At 40.2% G+C, this 18532-nt stretch overlaps 1 protein-coding gene across 2 annotated transcripts in view; it reads right to left on the reverse strand.

The window, feature by feature from the left end:
- Window positions 1-16072, reverse strand: part of SPTBN1 (spectrin beta, non-erythrocytic 1) — a gene marked incomplete at its 5' end in the record, with an annotated part of 180330 nt that extends 164258 nt beyond the window's left edge. Inside the window, one exon of one of the 2 annotated variants that reach the window (XM_081069287.1) lies at window positions 15494-16072. Of the gene's footprint in view, window positions 1-14756; window positions 15287-15493 lie in introns of those variants that run through there. The other variant, XM_081069288.1, reaches the window with a different exon arrangement.
- Window positions 16073-18532: the final 2460 nt, after the last annotated feature.

Raw genomic sequence — 18532 nt, forward strand, 5'->3', positions numbered from 1 at the left:
AGTGTGTCCCAAAGCATATTCTATGAAATCCTGGGCTTAAGAGAGGTTATGAAAAAATAGAAAAGAATTTGAAGGTCAGGTAAGTTTGGGAAACACCATACATTCCTCTCCCTTTTAGACTGCCTATGAAGCTTATAAAAGCCCTGAGAAATCATTAAAGAAAAAGAAACACCATTTATATAATCATGTCACTTTTTCCCTTAAATTAAAAACTTAAAAAAACAAAACAAACTTTCCTATGTCATTAGGTTTTCAATAATATTTTTATCAATACAGTAATAACCAATATTTAAATAGTTATATATTTGCCACACATTAATCACTTTACTTATATTACCTTATTTAATCCTCACAATAATCCCCCAACACATATAAGCAAATTCCATCAATTTTTTGCCTGGAACATTTTAAATGTTAAGTTTTATATGTTCCTAGTTGCATGAGCTTGTGCCAATCCAAGGCATACACAGAGATAACATCCAATATGCATGTATATAATAAAAATGAATGATTTTTCTAATTCAGACAATAATCCAGAAAAGGGATATTTAAATATTTTACTTTTTGCCTGCTTATCATATAGTGAATGATTGAACACTTGCAAGATTAAAGGAATGCATACTCTAAATCAATGGATGGTCTGAGGTGAAAATTATCCAAAAGCAAGATCACACAAGCAGATCAGATAATGGTGTGCTAAGTGAAAAGGTAAGCAGTGGTTCTGGCTCATCGTTCACATCTTCTGAACTCAACTTAACAATCTAACTACCCAAGACTATGTTTAAAACACAGGGACTGTATACAAGAAGGCCAAAGCAAAAACATAAAAGATTTTGAAATCATAGGCTCAATAAAGAAATTTTCCAACATGTCAACAATACCACAGAGAATTCATCTGCCATCTAATTAGAAGATCAACACATCTAAAGAAGTTTTCCACAAAATGTTTTCTCATGTTTTAAAAACAAAATATATTTTACATATTACAAAAAATACCTAAAAAAATAACCCCACCTTTATTGACCATAGGGCTAATAATTATACACTATAAATCTCTGTAAAAGGCGCTTACATAAAGCCAGAAATAATGTTTCTATACAAGAAGACACCCTCTGATATATATGTTAAGATACCAAGCGACAAAGCAAAATTCAAACTTATTATAAATCTGAAGACAGCAATATAAGAAACACATTTGTGGGTACTCTAAAAAGCTATAAAATTATTGCAATGTTTAAGTCCAAATTTCTAAAGGATTTTGTTATAGGATAATGAAGATATCTGTTAATATCACCTTTTAAGAATTCTTAATTGGAACTTGGTTTGTATTTTATGCCTCAAGATAAAAGTTCATTCACTGTTTTCATATTGTATTTAACATCTAAATCATCTCTGTTCTTACTTCCACTGATGCAAATACTACATTTTTAAAAATTTCATCTTCACAGCACCCAATTAATAGGTTGTTTGGATTATTCTGTTCTTACTTCCACTGATGCAAATACTACATTTTTAAAAATTTCATCTTCACAGCACCCAATTAATAGGTTGTTTGGATTATTCTGTTCTTACTTCCACTGATGCAAATACTACATTTTTAAAAATTTCATCTTCACAGCACCCAACTAATAGGTTGTTTGGGTTATTCCCACCTCACCTAGCCCCTCAACTGTGGGTAGGCCCTGACTGATCCTGTCACCCTCAGGTTAAAACCTATACAGGACCCCTCCTAAAGACTGTACCCCCTCCCACTTTGTTTTTACCATCCTGACTTAAAAATATAAAGCCCATCTATTTTTTTTTTAAATTGAAAGACCAGTTAGAAAATAAATCAATTACAAACAAAAATCAAGTACTGCAGACAAACTGCCAACGAACCTAATAATAAATAGCAAGTCAAAAGTGAAGGAAAAAAAGATTCTGCAAGACAGTAACAAATGCCTTTTACTGTGCTTCCACAATGTTTTAGTGTTCAAATGTCAGTAACTCATATCCAAATGACTATCAGACAGATAAAATAAAATATAGGCCTTTTTTAAAAATCTTCCCCAACTTTTATTCAAACCACAAAGACCGCATATTTTGCAGTGAGTGGGATGGGGTATGGGAACCTCAATGTAAAGTTTGGGATAATGCATTACTAGTTAGTCCAGGTAAAGCCATGCAAAATAAGAAGCTGCACAGAAGTATTTTCCTATGTAGAGTCACAAGATTTTTTTAAGACTGCTGGAACAAAAAGATAAATAAACCTGAAACAAGTTAAAAGAAACCTTGCGAAGCTAAAGAGGAAAGCAACAACCTCTGTTGCTTGGTCATACAGGTAGAGGAGCAACTTTGTTCAAGTGAAATGACAAGTTTCAAGATATTTTGTTAAACTACAGCTATTTAAAGGCAGGCCAAGGCTGCATTAGTACTTGTCACACAGCCTGCTCCCAATCTCTTGGCAGTTCTCCAACACATTCCAACTTTTTATGCACAGCCTTGCTGGAATCACATTCTAGTTATCTCTGAAGACACACTAGTAAGATGTTGCCATTATATAACCAGCCTGTCATTTATTCCCATCAGGTCACTTCACACAATGCCTGGCTTAAAAAAAAGAAAAAGAAAACAAACCAACATCTGTGTGAATGCAGTTTAGCCCAAATGATCCACATTAGTCCCCCAAACAAGTATCAGAATACTGCTCAAACTGGGGGGAAACGCCTTGCCTCACTGTCCAAAGAAAGGTGGAATGCTCACCAACTACGGAAGGTTAACTGATATGGAGGGGGGAAAAAGCAAGATCAAATCTTTAAAAAGGGACACCTTGACTATAGATGCCAAACTCCAGTCATGCCCCCACTGCCTACACTTTGAAGCAGATTATTAACCGGGTACACTTTAAGAGATCTTAGTATTTAATGAATCCCATTACCTCCGTGAAAGGAACAATTTAACATAGTGATACATCCTCTAAGGCAATGTTCTAACTGTTAATATTTGGCAAAAAAAAAAAAAAGTACTCTTCAAAAACAAACTGGAATGGGTAACCACATGCTGCTACATTCCATTCTTGCTAAAAAAAAAAATATTTAATTAGTACATTTGATCCTCAGGCTCTGCACAGCTGCACAACATTCCAGTGATAGCCCGGCTATCGATATACTCTTTACATTAAATATCTACTTACTTTAAAAGTTGAGAGGACTAAGAAGCAGTTCTCAAGTATGACCCACTAAAGATATGTATTTTTTTAGTTCATGTAAACAAGTTTTCTTGAACAAGGGTGTAACCCAATAGAAATAATACTATAATTAAGCATAAAATATTCATGCAAACATAACACTGACAAAATAATTCTTCAGAGGTGGAAAAAGTATTTACTGGGAGTGCCAAAAAAAGTGTATACAAGTAGACACTTTGGTCAACGTTGCTCAAGAAGTAGTTCGCCATAATCAAAAGTGTCTGGATACTGATGGTAACCACTTTGAGCACCTCTTGTAATCGCAGAAGTCAAACGTGACTTGTATTCATCTTTTGTTATTGATATATATTGAGTATTACAACTTTCCTTTCTTAAAATGTGTATACATTTTTGTATATAAGTGTATATAAAAATTCAACTGACAGACAAGAATAGTCTTCCTCGGGAAAAGACAAAAAAATTAGTCTGCTCTCTAAATTATCACCCTTTATAACTCAAACGAGATTTTTAGAACTAGTAGGAAAGCGGGTGCTAATGTCAGGAACACATACTGCAAAAGCAAAATAAGCCTTTCAAGATGACAAATCATCCTTATTCTCTGGGAAACTCAGGAATTCCTTTAGCAGTGGGTGTTGATTTAAAAACAAGCAAACAAACAGAAAAACCTACCTTTAAAACCAAGGATAAAACACAAGGTGTGCGCTGGTTTCTTTCCTTCTCAAATGGCACACCAATGTGTCTGCTCCAGGACTGTGGTGCGACCTCGACGCCACCCCAGGAGATAAGCTGGGTATTTAGGGACAGCTGGCAGCACAGAGTTGTCAACCTTGCTGTGAGAAGAACCAGGCCCCTCTCAGAAATCACCCGACTGATACTTCTGACCACCACTCACCTCCTAAAATAGTGACAGGTGTGCTCATCGAGTCAGAGGTCCGGATAAGGCCACATTCCAGCCCCCTGCTCTCCCCTAACCTGAGGCACCGGGGACCAGTCTGGGCGCTGTCTCAGCTCAATGCCTCCTCAAGGGCTTGGCCCAACCTCTGCAGCTGCCTGGAGGTTAAGCCGAGAGCCCTATTCCAGGATTCAAACAGCCCAGTCACATTAACCATCAAGCATTTCCCTTGATGGGTTTTAGCCACCCTCAAAGAGAATGATTCCCATGAGGTTGGGAGTTTCTGAAGAATCCCTTGTTTAGAGAAAGGAAGTGCAGCTGAGCTCCGTTACCCAACACTGCTCCACCCATCACCCAGCCCAGCTCAGATTTTCCCACTAAACTATGGAAGGAGCTACCACTAGCCTTCAACCTGGGAAGATCATTTGCCACGTTTCCCCAGCGCCCACCGCCCCAAACAAGACTAATAACAACCACAAAGTTCCCTTTGGAAATTGCTGGAAAGGGCTTTCTTTCTCTTCCAAAGAAAGGGTATTTCTCCCCTCTTCCTACTCCCTCTTTCCCTCAGCACATGAAGAAATCACTTTAGCACCTTCTGCAGGAAGCAGGCAAATACTAGAATTAAGACAACAAAGAAGTGCCATCAAGTCACCTCCATCCATCTGATGTCTCAGGGCTTAAAGAACTGATTTGCATAATCAAATATGTATATTGCTTTTTTCCCCTTGAAACAGATCCTAGATCCGAAGACAGAATTTTAAAGAAGTCAGTTAATACAAAGACCCTAAGAAAGCTGAGCTCTGGTGTATGCTTTCAACAGTTATAACCAAACCCAGCCTACTAAAATTTATTACATTTAAAACCAAGATTGTAATAACCGTATCCATTCCATTTGCGACATGTTATGGGGTAGCTGTTTCAAAGACTCTCTGAAATCTGAAGACAAAAGTAAAATCAGATGTTGTCCAAGCATATGGAGATGTCTCTCAAGAGAATTAAGACAACTCTGATGGGGAATTCCTTTCAAAACAAAACAGAAAACACACATTATCTAATGAGAACTTAAATTCTGGTATTTTTCCACTGTAAAAACTTTTTTTCAAAGGAGAGAAGTATTTATAATATGCAAATTTTGGATTCTCTGTTTTTTCACTATTTTTCTTTAACAGCCCACCACTAAAAACAACTCAGGGCAATAGACAGTATTTGTGCCATAGCTTTAAATACAACCAGTAAAGACTTTGTTTTGCCATGATACGTGTATAAACTGGAAGAGTGACAAACATCAAGTGATTATTTAGACTCTCAAAACTTTACATCTTCAACCTAAGATTTGAGAATTGGCCTTTATTTGTAAGATGAACAAATGTGTAGAGGGAAAAAGGTTTAAAGGATAAATACCAAAATTGTTAACTGCAAGTTAATAGGGTTACTGAATTCACCTAGTGATTTTAATTTTCTTCTTTGTGTTCGTTTTTATTTTTCATCTGATCTATAATAAATATTTATTATTTTGGTAATAAAAAATAAAATGTTATTCAGAAATTGAAATTTTTTAATGTTATGATGATTTATGCTAATGTATACCTTTGTGAAAGTATATACTCTTCAGAAACCATTCAGAATAAAACTATACACTGTGTATATATTAGCAGATTATCAAATATTCTAAAAAGGTAAAAAAATAATATATATTTTTTTCAAAACTATTGTTCTCACTATAAAAGCACTCCTACACTACAGGCTAAAAAATACAATGGAAAATGTTTAAACATCACAGAATAAAATAAATAAGCATTGTTTTAGGGGAAAAAAATCTAGGTTTTCCTTCCCCTTTAGATAAATAAGAATAAAAAGGTCCCCCCTCCAGCGGCCCTAAACCGCAATAAGAACATGAATTATCCTACCCCAAAGACATGGTACAGCTGGTGAAGAACATTCCAAAAAAATATGCATCTCTTGACAGGTTAGATTTGTCCTTGAGGCAAACATGCTAGGACAAAAACCATCCCTGAAACAGCCACCCAAGAGGCTTGGGTGGGAACAAGAACTTCATGCAGAGCCAAAGGCAGCAGCCATAGACGCTGAGCTCCTGGAGAATGTTTCTGAGGCTCCCTGGGGGCCGGCTCCTACATCTTTTCCCACACTCCACAGAAGTAATGAAATGGCAAGGCCCTAACACAATGCACATTTAAATGAGGCATGGAAAACTTTTTTTTAAATTTCAGGGTTCTCTACACCTGCAGTGTTAACACTGCTTTTCTGAAAGTTACAGGAGAAAAATATTTGAACAGCAGGTCTATTCAGCTGATTAATCATTTTATTTCATTCTTAGCCAGCTAAAATGAGGTGCATTATGGTAAATGTTAGAATATTTTTGGTAAAAAGCATGATTATTCATTACCAAACATTTACACAAATTTGGAAAATATGAAGAGATGAAATTAGAACTTTTCCAAAATCCCCATCACCCCGAGATAACCTCCTCTGTTAGGCTAATGAACGTCCTAAGCACAGACGTGTTTAATGACACAAATTAAACACTGAACATATACATTTAAAAGCATAAATACTATTATATTTATATATCATTCTACATGTCATCCTAGGTAAAAATCTATAGTTATTTCTAATACAGATTTTACTGCCTAACTAATGGCTTAGAATTTTAGGTTCAAAATCAGAACAAGCAAGGAACTCTACATTCTAGAGCAGAGATGTCAAACGGTTCTAAAAATCATTCAGGTGATTTTTAGGAAAAAAATACAGGTTAGAGTTTACTAAGACTAGAATGATGACATCTATAAACAAGGGTCAATTTTAAAGTGACTTGGAACGTAACATATTACTTTCATATCTCAAAGCACACTTCATCCTGAAAACCTCTTCAATCAACCATTTAAAGTTCATGGCAGAAAACATACAAAATGCCTAGAAATAAATGAGTTCATTTTTATAAGCTAAATTTTACAAAGTGCTAATACCATAAAACAGAAAGTTTTACAGTATTTTCTCCCAAACATTTCTGCCACCAGCTAAGGATGTGGCTCATTCCTGGGATTCACCTTCAAAATATTACCTCTATAATATTCCCCACTTAAAAAGCCTTAAAATAGCCCTTTGCCTCCTTGTGGTGGAAATTAATCACACACATCTCTCTTCCTCACCTATGTGATAGAGATATATAGATAAGGTAGAATAGATACATGCATCACATATGTATATATAAATATCACATATAACATTACATAATAATTTCCTTTCATACAAAAAAGGAAGGATATCATTAAAATTTGTTTAGCCTACAATATTCTCAAATGCTGAGAAACCATTAATCAGAAGTAATCTAAATCTGGGGTCATTTTTATTTTAAAATTTTCACTTGGAATTTTGTCTACATTTCTGACCAATTCCAATGAAACATGATGGCCTTATGGTTACAAAATTACCTCCAGCAGCAGTCTGGGCTTCCACAAGTGAGAACAAGTATGTCACAGAATTCCTTCCACTCCTCTCTCCCAGCAAGTCAGAAGTTTGGAAATACTAAAGAGTCTTGGCCTTCCCCACTTTTTAAGCTGGCCTAGGTGAGTGTAGAGAGACAAGTTCGCATCCCATTACATCAGAATGCTGTACTTCTCTCTCAGACCTACACCCTTAAGATGCTGTGACTCATTTTCCCACTGCTCTTACATAAATTCAGACAAGGACAGATATGATAATCCTTTGGAATTTCAAACTATTCTTTAACAATGACCTAATACTGGCCAGATTTGCTTTTTTCTTTCATTTTTAATATTAAAATAAAGTGTTGATTGCTTTTTGATTATTAAAAAATGGTTCTCGTGGAAGTCTATTGTATTATTAACTGTACTCGTCCCTATGTGTGAAATATTTCAAAACTCAAAATGAGAAACATTAAGTCATAGGAATTTCCTTTCGTACAAGAAAGGAAATCACCCATCAACCCACCATCCATAGCAAACGATTCACATTTTAATGTATTTCCTTCCAGTCTTTTATTTAATGTAACAAAACTGGAGTTATACCCTATTATGCAGATTATTTCCACTGAATATTATATTGTTAGCATTTTCCCATTTCAGTAATATTCTTCCAAACCATTATTTTAAGCACTACATTGAATTCCATCCTATGCCTATACCATAATTTATCTGATCATGCCCCTTTTGCTTTTCTAGTATTATTATTGCTAAGAAAATCCTTGTTTAAGAACTATTGCCATTGTTTTTAATTCTTTCTTTAGGTTATAGAGTTACAAGTGGGAATTTCAGTCCAAAAGGTATAAACATTAAAGATTTATCTTATATATGTAACCTAACCAAACTAAGTTTGTATTTAATCCAAATATTCTCCCAACAGGTGCTACAGAGCTCTCATCTCATAGCATCTCAGAGAGCATGATCTACTACCAATTTAAGTGGGAAAATAATCTAATTGTGTTGTGTTTCATATTACTGGTGAGTTTGGACAATTTAATATAGTTACTGGCGTCCCTGATTTTTTCTTTTATAAACTACCTGTTCCTAGCCTTTCTCCACCTACTAGGTTTTAGCGTTTTCTTGTTAAAAATAAATATTAATCAGGGTTGCCTTTCCTAGTACTGTATTTTGACATAACAAATAGGGACAAGTTTAACATAGACTGAAATCAGCATTATTTATCTGAATGATTGGTATTATTTAATGGAACGTCTCTTTTCTGAAAAAATGAAATTACTTAATTGAAAGAAAGCATAAAATTTAGACAAGCAAAAATTCCATTTTATGGTAATTAAAATATACTCTGATGGGCACTGGATTATCTCCCTTAGCTTTAATAATCCTTTTTGATAGGTTCTGTCACAAGCACCATTTTACAGATGAAGAGACTGAGGCACACAGAGAAGTCAATGAAGTTTGCCCAAGGTCACTTAGCCAGTGCCTAGAGTGACCCAGCAGTGCAACTCCAGGGCCTAAAGTCAGGACCCCTGCATCCAGTAGCCTCCCATTAGCCACACTAGCCCTGGCCTCTTGTACTTCAACTTCTCAAACCGTCTCCACCAAGGGTTCTGCTGGAACCTCAAACAACATCTTTAAAGACAAACTGATTCTCTTCTCAACCAAACATGTTTTAACCCCCACTATAATTTCATCTAAGTTTTTCATTTAATAAATTTAGGGCTGAGACCAAAAGGGTTAATGGCTTGCAGAAGTTACACCGGTAGTCAGTAAAAGGTCTTTTGTGTTCATGTATAATCTATATAGTAGACTATATAGTCCTTGGATTCAGGAACTAATTCTTCCTCAACTTGAAGCGAGCCCACACCGTCATCACCCTAACCCAACTTCATGTCCTGGCAAGAGAAGGTATCCAGTCATTATTTACTAAATCAAAACAAACAAAAGATACTGCAAAGTAATCTTAAGAGTAGCAGAAAGGGGAAAACAGTATAAATGCTTCTTGGTAAAAACAACTATAATTATACTAACTTTCAGGAATAGAAACTTGAACTGACAAATAGTCTCCAGTAAGTGGTCTTACAGCCTATGTTAATCAATATGTAAATATATAAATTCCACATATTCCATACATGTAAAATCAATATATAAATTCTATTGGTAATGCAGTCTTTTAAAAAATAAAATAAGCTGTTTAATAGCTCTTTAGACATAAAAATGTTAGTTTTTGCAAAGCATTTCAAAAGGGGTCAGTAGCTCACACGGCTTAGGCAGTCTGAAGAGAAATGGAATTGTTATCAGCTGTGCCTAGCACGGCACACTGCTGTCTCACAACTGTATAAGTAGTAGTATTTCGATTTTACTCATGAGGAAACTGTGGTTCCAAAAGTAATGAACTAGCGCAAGCCTAGAACCTAGCTATGACCACATAACTAGTAAACACTAACTTTAGGATTTGAGCCCAGATTTGTTTGACTTCAAAATCCATCCTCTTTCCAAACTTAGGAAAAATTCTCTGCAATGACAAAATCATCCTCACAAACCTGAAAAGACAAAAACTGATTATGACTCTACTGAAATTATGAATGACTAGTCATCAAAAGAAACCACAAAGGGTTTCTTTAAAAAAAAAAAAAAAACCACACACAAACTGGGAGGTAATTTTTGGGACATTTATAATCCACAAAGGATTAATAAGCAATCTACATAAATAACTCCTACAAATAAATAAAGAAAACCATCTAGAAGATAAAAGACAAGAGACGGAACAGGAACTTCACAAAGAAGGAACCCAAATGGCCAATAATATAGATACTTAACCTCAATAATCAAGGAAATTGCAAATAAAAAGCACAATGAGATAACACTTCACAAATAATTACCTGGACATTTTCAAGTCTAGTACTGGCTGGCTGTGGTACAACAGTAACACTTATATACGGTACTACTAGTGGGGCTATAATCTATATAATCCCTTTGGAAAAGGTCTGGTATTTTCTAGCCAGGTTGATGATGCACATATCCTATGATTCAGCAAATTTCATTCCAGAGAAACAGACTCTGTGTGTGTGTGTGTGTGTGTTGTCTATTTCCATATATGTACTAAATTACATAGAGAAGAACCATTCATAGCAGCCCTTTTATAGTAGCAAATAATTGGAATCAAACCAAATCACTATGGACTGAAGGAATAAACAAGTCATGGTAGAATACTATACAGCAGTGAAAATGAATGAACAACAGCAACAAAATGAATCTCAGAAATATAATGTTAATCTAAAAGTGTAAGTCACAGAAAAATACATAAAGCATAATTTCACTTATATAAAGTCCACAAACATACATAATTAAATAAGAAGTCTAAAAAGGATAACCCATAAAGAAGAGTAGGGAATGAGAAGCACAAAATTCAGGACAGCAGTTGCTTCTGATGACAGAGGGGCACACAGGGAACTCTGAATAGATGATAAGGTTCTTCCTGAACTAAGTAGTGGCTGGCTTCACGTCTGCTGGTTTGTGATTCTGGGACATATCTTTTATGGGCATTGTTTTATATGTACAGATCACTTGATTAAAAAAAAAAAACTTTTTAAGACTAGACCCGAAGAGCAGGATATTGAATATACTAGGGAAAACAGCTGATGACAGAGAACAAGACGCCAGAGGAGAACCGAGGGAGCAAAGGGGACCCTGCATTTATGGGACTCCAGCTCTGCAGTCTCAAAGCTAACGCCTTTTGGGGAAGGAGAGGGGAATTATTTGTTTGTTTGTTTGTTTGTTTTTAAATTTAAGTGTGTTTTTCCAGGACCCATCAGCTCCAAGTCAAGTAGTTGTTTCAACCTAGTTGTGGAGGGCGCAGCTCACAATGGCCCATGTGGGGATTGAACCGACAACCTTGTTGTCAAGAGGACGGCACTCTAACCATCTGAGCTAACTGGGCCACCTCCAGGGAATTAGTTATTTTTAACTTTAGAAAAGAACCGAAAAAAATTAATTAATCTACATAAGGTATAATGAATAGGACTATTCCACCAAAATATTAAAGAACTTCATGAAGTTTTTCTGTATTAAATAATTTACAGAGTGCATCCCTTTCTTCAACACCACTCAGTGACACATGGGGAAAAAATGTGTTGATACTTGTTCAAAAGATAAGAAAGTAAGACACAAGAAGGAACTTTCTGATAGGGAGGCCCCTTAGCTGAAGGAGTAAAGCAGTTTCTCAATTTAATATGCATACAAATCACTTGGGGGTTTTTGTTAAAATGCAAATTAGGATAGGACAGGTCTGGGTTGGGCCTCTGTAGTTTGAGTTAGAACAAACTCCCAGGAAATCCTGATGTTCCTTGTCCATGAACCTCATTACTACAGCAAGGCACATTATGAAAATGCCTTCTTCAGTGATGTTTAAAAGTAGAAGTCTGGGTGTATCCAGCTGGGAGAGTTTAATTTTACTCACCAAGGTAAAGAGATTGATGTTATTGCTACACTAAATAACATGGATACAGGACAACTGTTATCAGAAGAATCAAGAGTATTAAACCAGGTCTTTTGCAAAGAAAAGGTGCTTTGAGAAACAGCAAAGACTGAAAACTTACAAGAGAAATCCATTAAGATGTTTTCCTCACCTCCGCAGGTCTATGAAAGTAACTTTTCCAGCCATGGCATTAGCCTTCTCCTTAGGGAAGAATGGTTTACATTCCCAATAGCCTGGCAGGAAAAAACCAGGACTACCACAAGGAAATCCACAGGACATTAATTAAAGCCTGATTATAATGCAGATGTTGGTCAATCCCCAACGTAATTAAAGGAGCATCACATCACCACATGTAAAAAATATATATTGGCCTTTAAAATTCTCTCTAAGAATATGCTCTTAAAATGAAAAGCATATTTCAACAAAACCACATCAAATAATTTCCACTCATCATGTCTATGTTTGTTTACTAGTAATAAAATCCTTCCATCTCAAAATAGTACTTCCACATGTAAAGTCATACTTTCATATACGTAGTAGCAAGACAAAAGAACTACTCCAACAAATTCTTCCAACGAAACTGCCAATGTCAAGTCTCTGCTAAGGATATGTCACAAGTAGACAGTGAGATCTTCTCACTTGCTCCTGCAACATCACAGACAGTTGTTACTAGGTATTCTCACCCAAGAGGTCCTCTTCAGAAACCCTGCACAACAGAGAGGACCCAGTGACCACAGTTTCTTCAGTGTCCCAATACTTCTCCTGCTTTCAGATGAAGGTTTAGGTCAGTCCAGAGAGAACAGTTACAAAGCGCTTACTTAACCTAACAGAATTCTGCACCTGGTGTGTAAGTCAGAACAGCTAAACCTCCTGTGACATCAACACAGGATATTTTCTTACAACACAGTAAATCCAAAATGTCTGGATAATCATGGGAACAATACTCCCAAACATCTTTATGCAACACGACTTTATACAAGCAGACACCGATGAAGCCGAAATCCAAAAAGTTCTGTATTTTCAATGGCCTTCTTTTAAGAGAAACTCAAAATAATGCACATACACCACACAATCTGCATTCAGTTCTACTCTGCAGAGCCACGTGAAATCAAATGCCACCAACTTGGATTCATGAGAGATTTAAAAAATAAAAGTAGACACACCCTTGCTTTGAAATACTGACCTTCTCTTCCAGTTAGTTAGCATACTGAAATTCTCTTTTTCACTTAAACATTTTAGAAGAATCTGGGTGACATTTGAAATGTATCCCATTTGCCATCCCACAATGAATAAATGAATTGTAGAAGTGGCATTTAGAAGGGAAATTCCCTGTGTATTAGCCCAGACTAAACAGATGAGAATACTGGCAACCATCTCCTTCTGACCAGATACCAGCCACACAGGCCTTGGTGGTCTGCACTTCTCAACTCCCTCCCCAACAACATCTGCAAAAAATATGTATAAAAATACATATAAACAAACACAAATGAAGTCAGTTACCATCATAATCCCATTAGTCACAACAAACTTGGCTATCTAAATCAATAAAAATCTGAATAACAATTCACTCATTTACCTAATAAAGCATCCAAATATGTAATTTGATTTACAGAAAACGCAAACGCTGAAAGCAATGCCAATACAAGGTAATCATTTACTACACGTCAAAAAATACATCAAGTTCCTTTTAAAAACAAACCTACTCAATGTTAGTATTTTTAGAAATGTCTCAGGGAGACACGAACTAAAACAGTAATCGTTTTATTTCAAAAAATAGTTTTCTGTAGGAAAAATTCATATTCTTATTATTGACCAAAGACAGAGGTACTGCAATGTAACCGTTACGATGCTCCAATAAACGTAAACTTTTCGTATAGGAAGAAATCGATGGGTAATTGGGTTGTAGTTACAAATTATGAGTGATCCACAAAAAACCGCTGCGACTCCCAATGCTGACTGCACCAGCGCCTCCGCACACCGCACACCGCTGGGCCGCGCGTCCTCCCTGCAGCCCCTCCCTACAGCTCAGGTCCCTCAGTCCGAGATCAGATTCCGATCCGCAGCCGCAGGCCAGCTCCCTCTGCCCGCATCAGCGCTGCAGGAAGCCCCTTCATCCAAGTACATCCCAAAAGGCGGGGCGGGAGGGGGTCACCCCAAAAAGAAGAGTCCACCCTCACAGCTAGGTGACCTGGTCCTCCTGATGCCACATCCCGCTGAAACAGCAAGACAAGGTAGATGCTGTGCCCAGCCTCTGCCAAGGGCAACCCCGGGCCTGGGTGGGGCTGGGTGGGGGCTGCAGGCGCGGAGTGGCCGTGCCAAGCCCCGCCAGCGAGAACCCGGGGAGGCCGCGATACTGCTGCATTGTGCTGCATCACGGCGAGGGCACCGGGAGCCATCCATCTTGCCAAAAAAGCACATCCCCACCCAAACAAACCCACCGAATCCATTTTCTCCTCGGCAGCGCCCTACACTTGCCTTCTCCTCACTTACTAAGTGGCCTGGCTTTTGATTGGAAAAATAATGGACACGGCTTTTGATTGGAAAAATAATGTGTACCGATCCCTACAACACTTCCCCACCCCGTCTGATAGCAGGCACTTGGCATCTTTCCTATCACAAAAACAAAAGGAAGGCTCCCCTCAAAAAGAGGGCCGCGGGCGTGGTGTAAGGGGTGATGGGGAGAGGGGCTTCCAACCCACCACCCCAAAGGCAGGCCGGGCGGGTCTCCGCGCGGGTACAAACCTGTTGAAGAAAGGGTAGCAGGAGCTGAAGGGCGGGCGCAGCGGCGGCTCCGCGCCCGCAGGCGGCTCACGCCCAGCCCTGGGAGAGTGGGGACAGCAGGAGGGCGGGGGGGGGGGAGCGGGCGCGGATCCGCGAGCTGACACTAGGATGGGTGGGAGGGGGCACCGGGCCGCCGCCTCCCGCTCAGCTGCAGCGCGGCGCAGCCAGGACCACGCCTGGCCGCATCTTCCGTACCGTTAAGCGCAGAGCCGGGCCCTGTCAATGCCGCCCCGGCTCCCCCACCAGCCTGACTAGCAGGAGGGTACCCGAAAATATACCCTCGCTGCTGCCCACTGTGCACCCACCCCCGCGCCAGGGGCCGCTGCGCCCAGATGGAGGGACACGGCGGCCAAGGTAGGGAGGAGAAATCGGCGCCACCGCGCAGGGGATGGGGCTGGGCGGCCGCGGTGCGCACCGCGGATCCGGGGCCGCCGATCTGCGGCCGCTGCACTGCGGGGCCTGCCCTCCCTGCCCCGCAAAACTCGAGCACTAATAAGCACTGGAGACCCAGGCTCCTGGTGCCGCCCCCGCCCTGGCTCTGCAGCCTCCCCGCCCCCACGCCGCTCCGTGGGGAGCCGGGCAGCGGCGTCCGCCGGACTGGGCCCGCGCCCCTCCTCCCGCCCGCCTGCCGCCCAGGAGCCCGCCTGGGAGGCAGCCCCAGTGAGTTGGCATGTTCCAGCCTCAGGCCCCTCACCTACCTCCCGCGGATAAGGGGTGGGGGCGTCGGGGTCCCGTCCTCCTCCCGCTCCTCGGCGGCCGGGCGGGTGGGCCGGGAGGCGACTCCGCGGGGCTGTCTGCGGCTGGGGCCGGGGCTCACAGGACGGGACCGGTGGGCGCTGCTGCGCGGGGCTGCGCGGGGCTGCGCGCTCGCTCCGGGTGGAGAGGCGGCCGAGGGAGGGACTGGAGGAATCCGCAGCCTGCACGGTAACAGCTGCACTGATTCCGGGGGCTGGGCTGGAGCGCGGGGCGGGGGAAGGAGGGGAGGGAGCAGGCAAAGAGGGGGTGAGGGGCGGGGAGAGGGAGCGCGCCGGCGCCGGGAGCGTGCACACACGCGCGCGCACAGCTCTCTCCCGCACACCCTCCTCCCTTCCTCGGTTCCTCCCTCTCCCGGGCCCTCAGGGCCTGCCCGGAGCCCCGCAGCCGCCCACCCTGCGCCTGCTCCACGCGCGACCGAACCTCGGGCGCGTTCACGCTCTCCCCAGCTGAAGCTCTGCCGGGGCCCAGCGCCGACCTCGTTCCTTGTAGCAGAGACTGGCCAGGGACAGCCTGGTCAGAGTGGACATCGCCGCTGCCACTACCCGGGCAAAGGGACAATAGGGACTTTGTCCCCACAGCTGGCAAGGGCCAATTTCACGTTTAATTTGAGGCTAATTCGATTATCGCCATGGAAAGGGACAGCCTAATTATCTACGTGACTTGTGCAGCCTCTTTTCACCCGCGACGTTTGCGTTTGGAACGCTATGGAGAGTGTTGAGGGAGATTTTACAACGTCGTTTGGTTGGTTTGGTTTCAGATCTAGGCGGTAGTGCCTTGTAGGTTCCACCCAGCCTAATAAAGAGCAATGGTGACCTCTCCGTGGGAAACCTTGGACGATCGGGGGAGGAGGGGTGTTCCTCGACAAAGTCAAGGTCTTTCTCCTTTGTGAGCTTTTCCACCCTTTCCGTCTGGGTAGCTGTGAACATACACTACAAGTGGTTCGTCCAACTCCTGCCTCTGACCCAAACGCTGGCTCACTTTCACCTGAAGTGGGTGCTCTTCCCGAGACACTGCTCGAGAGTAAGGACGTCCCGGCTGCAGTGAAGGCCCCGCGATGGCTTGAGGGCTTGAGTTCTCCCCCTCTCCACATATCCTGAGATGGACACCGGACGTTCATGTCAAGTGCCAGCGCCCCTTCTCAACCAGCTGGCCAACCTTGTCAATCCCCCAGGCTATGTAGAAATTATGGAACCAGCACTGTTTGAGACGAAAGATGGTGTTATCACTATGACCAAGACTAGAAACTCTTTAGAAAGCAATCTGGAGAAATTGATTTTCTGCCTGCTCTGTAGGTGCCCAAGGGTGCCCACTGTAAGCTTCTGTGAAAGAGGCCCTTCTTGGTTGCAAAAGCCCCAAGGCTTTTCCCTAAAGACCTAACCCTCAACCCCTGAATAAGAAACAGAAATAAAAGACAAATAGTTTGGATCATGCTTATATCTCGAATCAATAGAACTGAAGATTGATGGGTTTATATTTTTGTATGTATTTTTAAATTAATATTTTTAAATAAAACTAAATGAAATTGTCCCCAGCAATTCATGAAGATGATTCTTCCTTTTAGGCCTTCACCATCAGTTTGAATGTTTGTACAATGTTTACATTTGAGATATATATATATATATATATATATATATATATATATATATATATATATAAATAATTGAGGAAGGCAAATAATTTAACATTTTTTCTCAGAAGGTTATTAACACAGCTGAAAGGTGAACTCTTCAAGGGCCGGGTACTTTGTTCACTGTACATAGCAGGCACTTCGGAGGTGCTCAAAAATTTTTTGTTGAATTGAACAGAATCAACAGGTAAGTGCTGCCCATATTAGGCAACACTTGGAAATCCACTAGGAATGAAAGTTGTTTCCCTTTCACTTATTTTGGGCATAGCCCCCAGCACCTCCCCACCCACAATGTTAATAAAATAGCAAAGAGAACAATGGCAGTACTGGGAAATTCCTCAGTTTAAATTCTTCCAATGCTATTCTGAAATGGTGACTCTTAACTGCTTCCTTTATCACAGATAACAGTACTTGAATAAATCTCAATTTGGTGGATGAGTCACCTCCCCTAACTCATTCCACTACCACTTACTTTTTAAAAATTTCCTTCAAAAAGTGAGACCACATACAACCTTAGCTAGGTACTCTAGTAAAGAGGCAGTAAGTATTCCAAAAATGTAAAAAACAAGGATTCAGAGTTTCACTATAAGTACCTGCTCCCAGTTTCAAATTCTTACCTTTCGGTGGAAAAAAATCATCACCCAGGAGAGCAGTGTACACTAAACAAAAAGAAAGTAGTAGATCAAAGAAAAGACAGTCTAAATCTGGAGAGATGATTGGAGAAGACATATGCCTCTGTGGAAGAGCAGAATCTAGAAAAGACAAAAGCCTCAGTCTGTAATGTTGGCAACAAAAAGGAGTGTTCTCAAATATCTCCAAACAAGCTTTGCTGAAGTTTATCGTCACAATAGAATTAAGGTTGATTTAAAACAGGGGTGTCCAAACTTTTTTCATCGTTTTTTATCAACGGCCATATGCGGTAAAATACACAGCCAGGCCACTCACTCGAGGTGAAGTACATATTGCCTCACCTAATTTATTTAAGTAAACTAAATATATTTTTGAAATTTGCTGTTGGCCAATGGATTGTGGACCGCAGTTGGCCCGCGGGCTGCAGTTTTGACACCCCTGATTTAAAGGAACCTAGAACTCATGGTTAAGAGAGAACTCATCGATATCATGTCTGTAACACTCTACTCTCCATTTTTAAAACCATGTGGTTGTATATGGCTTTGTCTCCCATAGAAATAGTACTTATTACAAAATTTTTGTGGATATAAAGGACCTTCAAAATTTGTGAACAATAGTAATAATCATAAGTAGCAACTATAAAATTCTTTCTAGTTTTTAAAGTCTTTTAGCACATATCATATTATTTTGTCCTTTTGTCGGTTCTTTGGGGTACATACTAACT

The sequence above is a fragment of the Rhinolophus hipposideros genome, assembly GCF_964194185.1.
Source record: "Rhinolophus hipposideros genome assembly, chromosome: 12".
NCBI classification, from domain to species: domain Eukaryota; kingdom Metazoa; phylum Chordata; class Mammalia; order Chiroptera; family Rhinolophidae; genus Rhinolophus; species Rhinolophus hipposideros.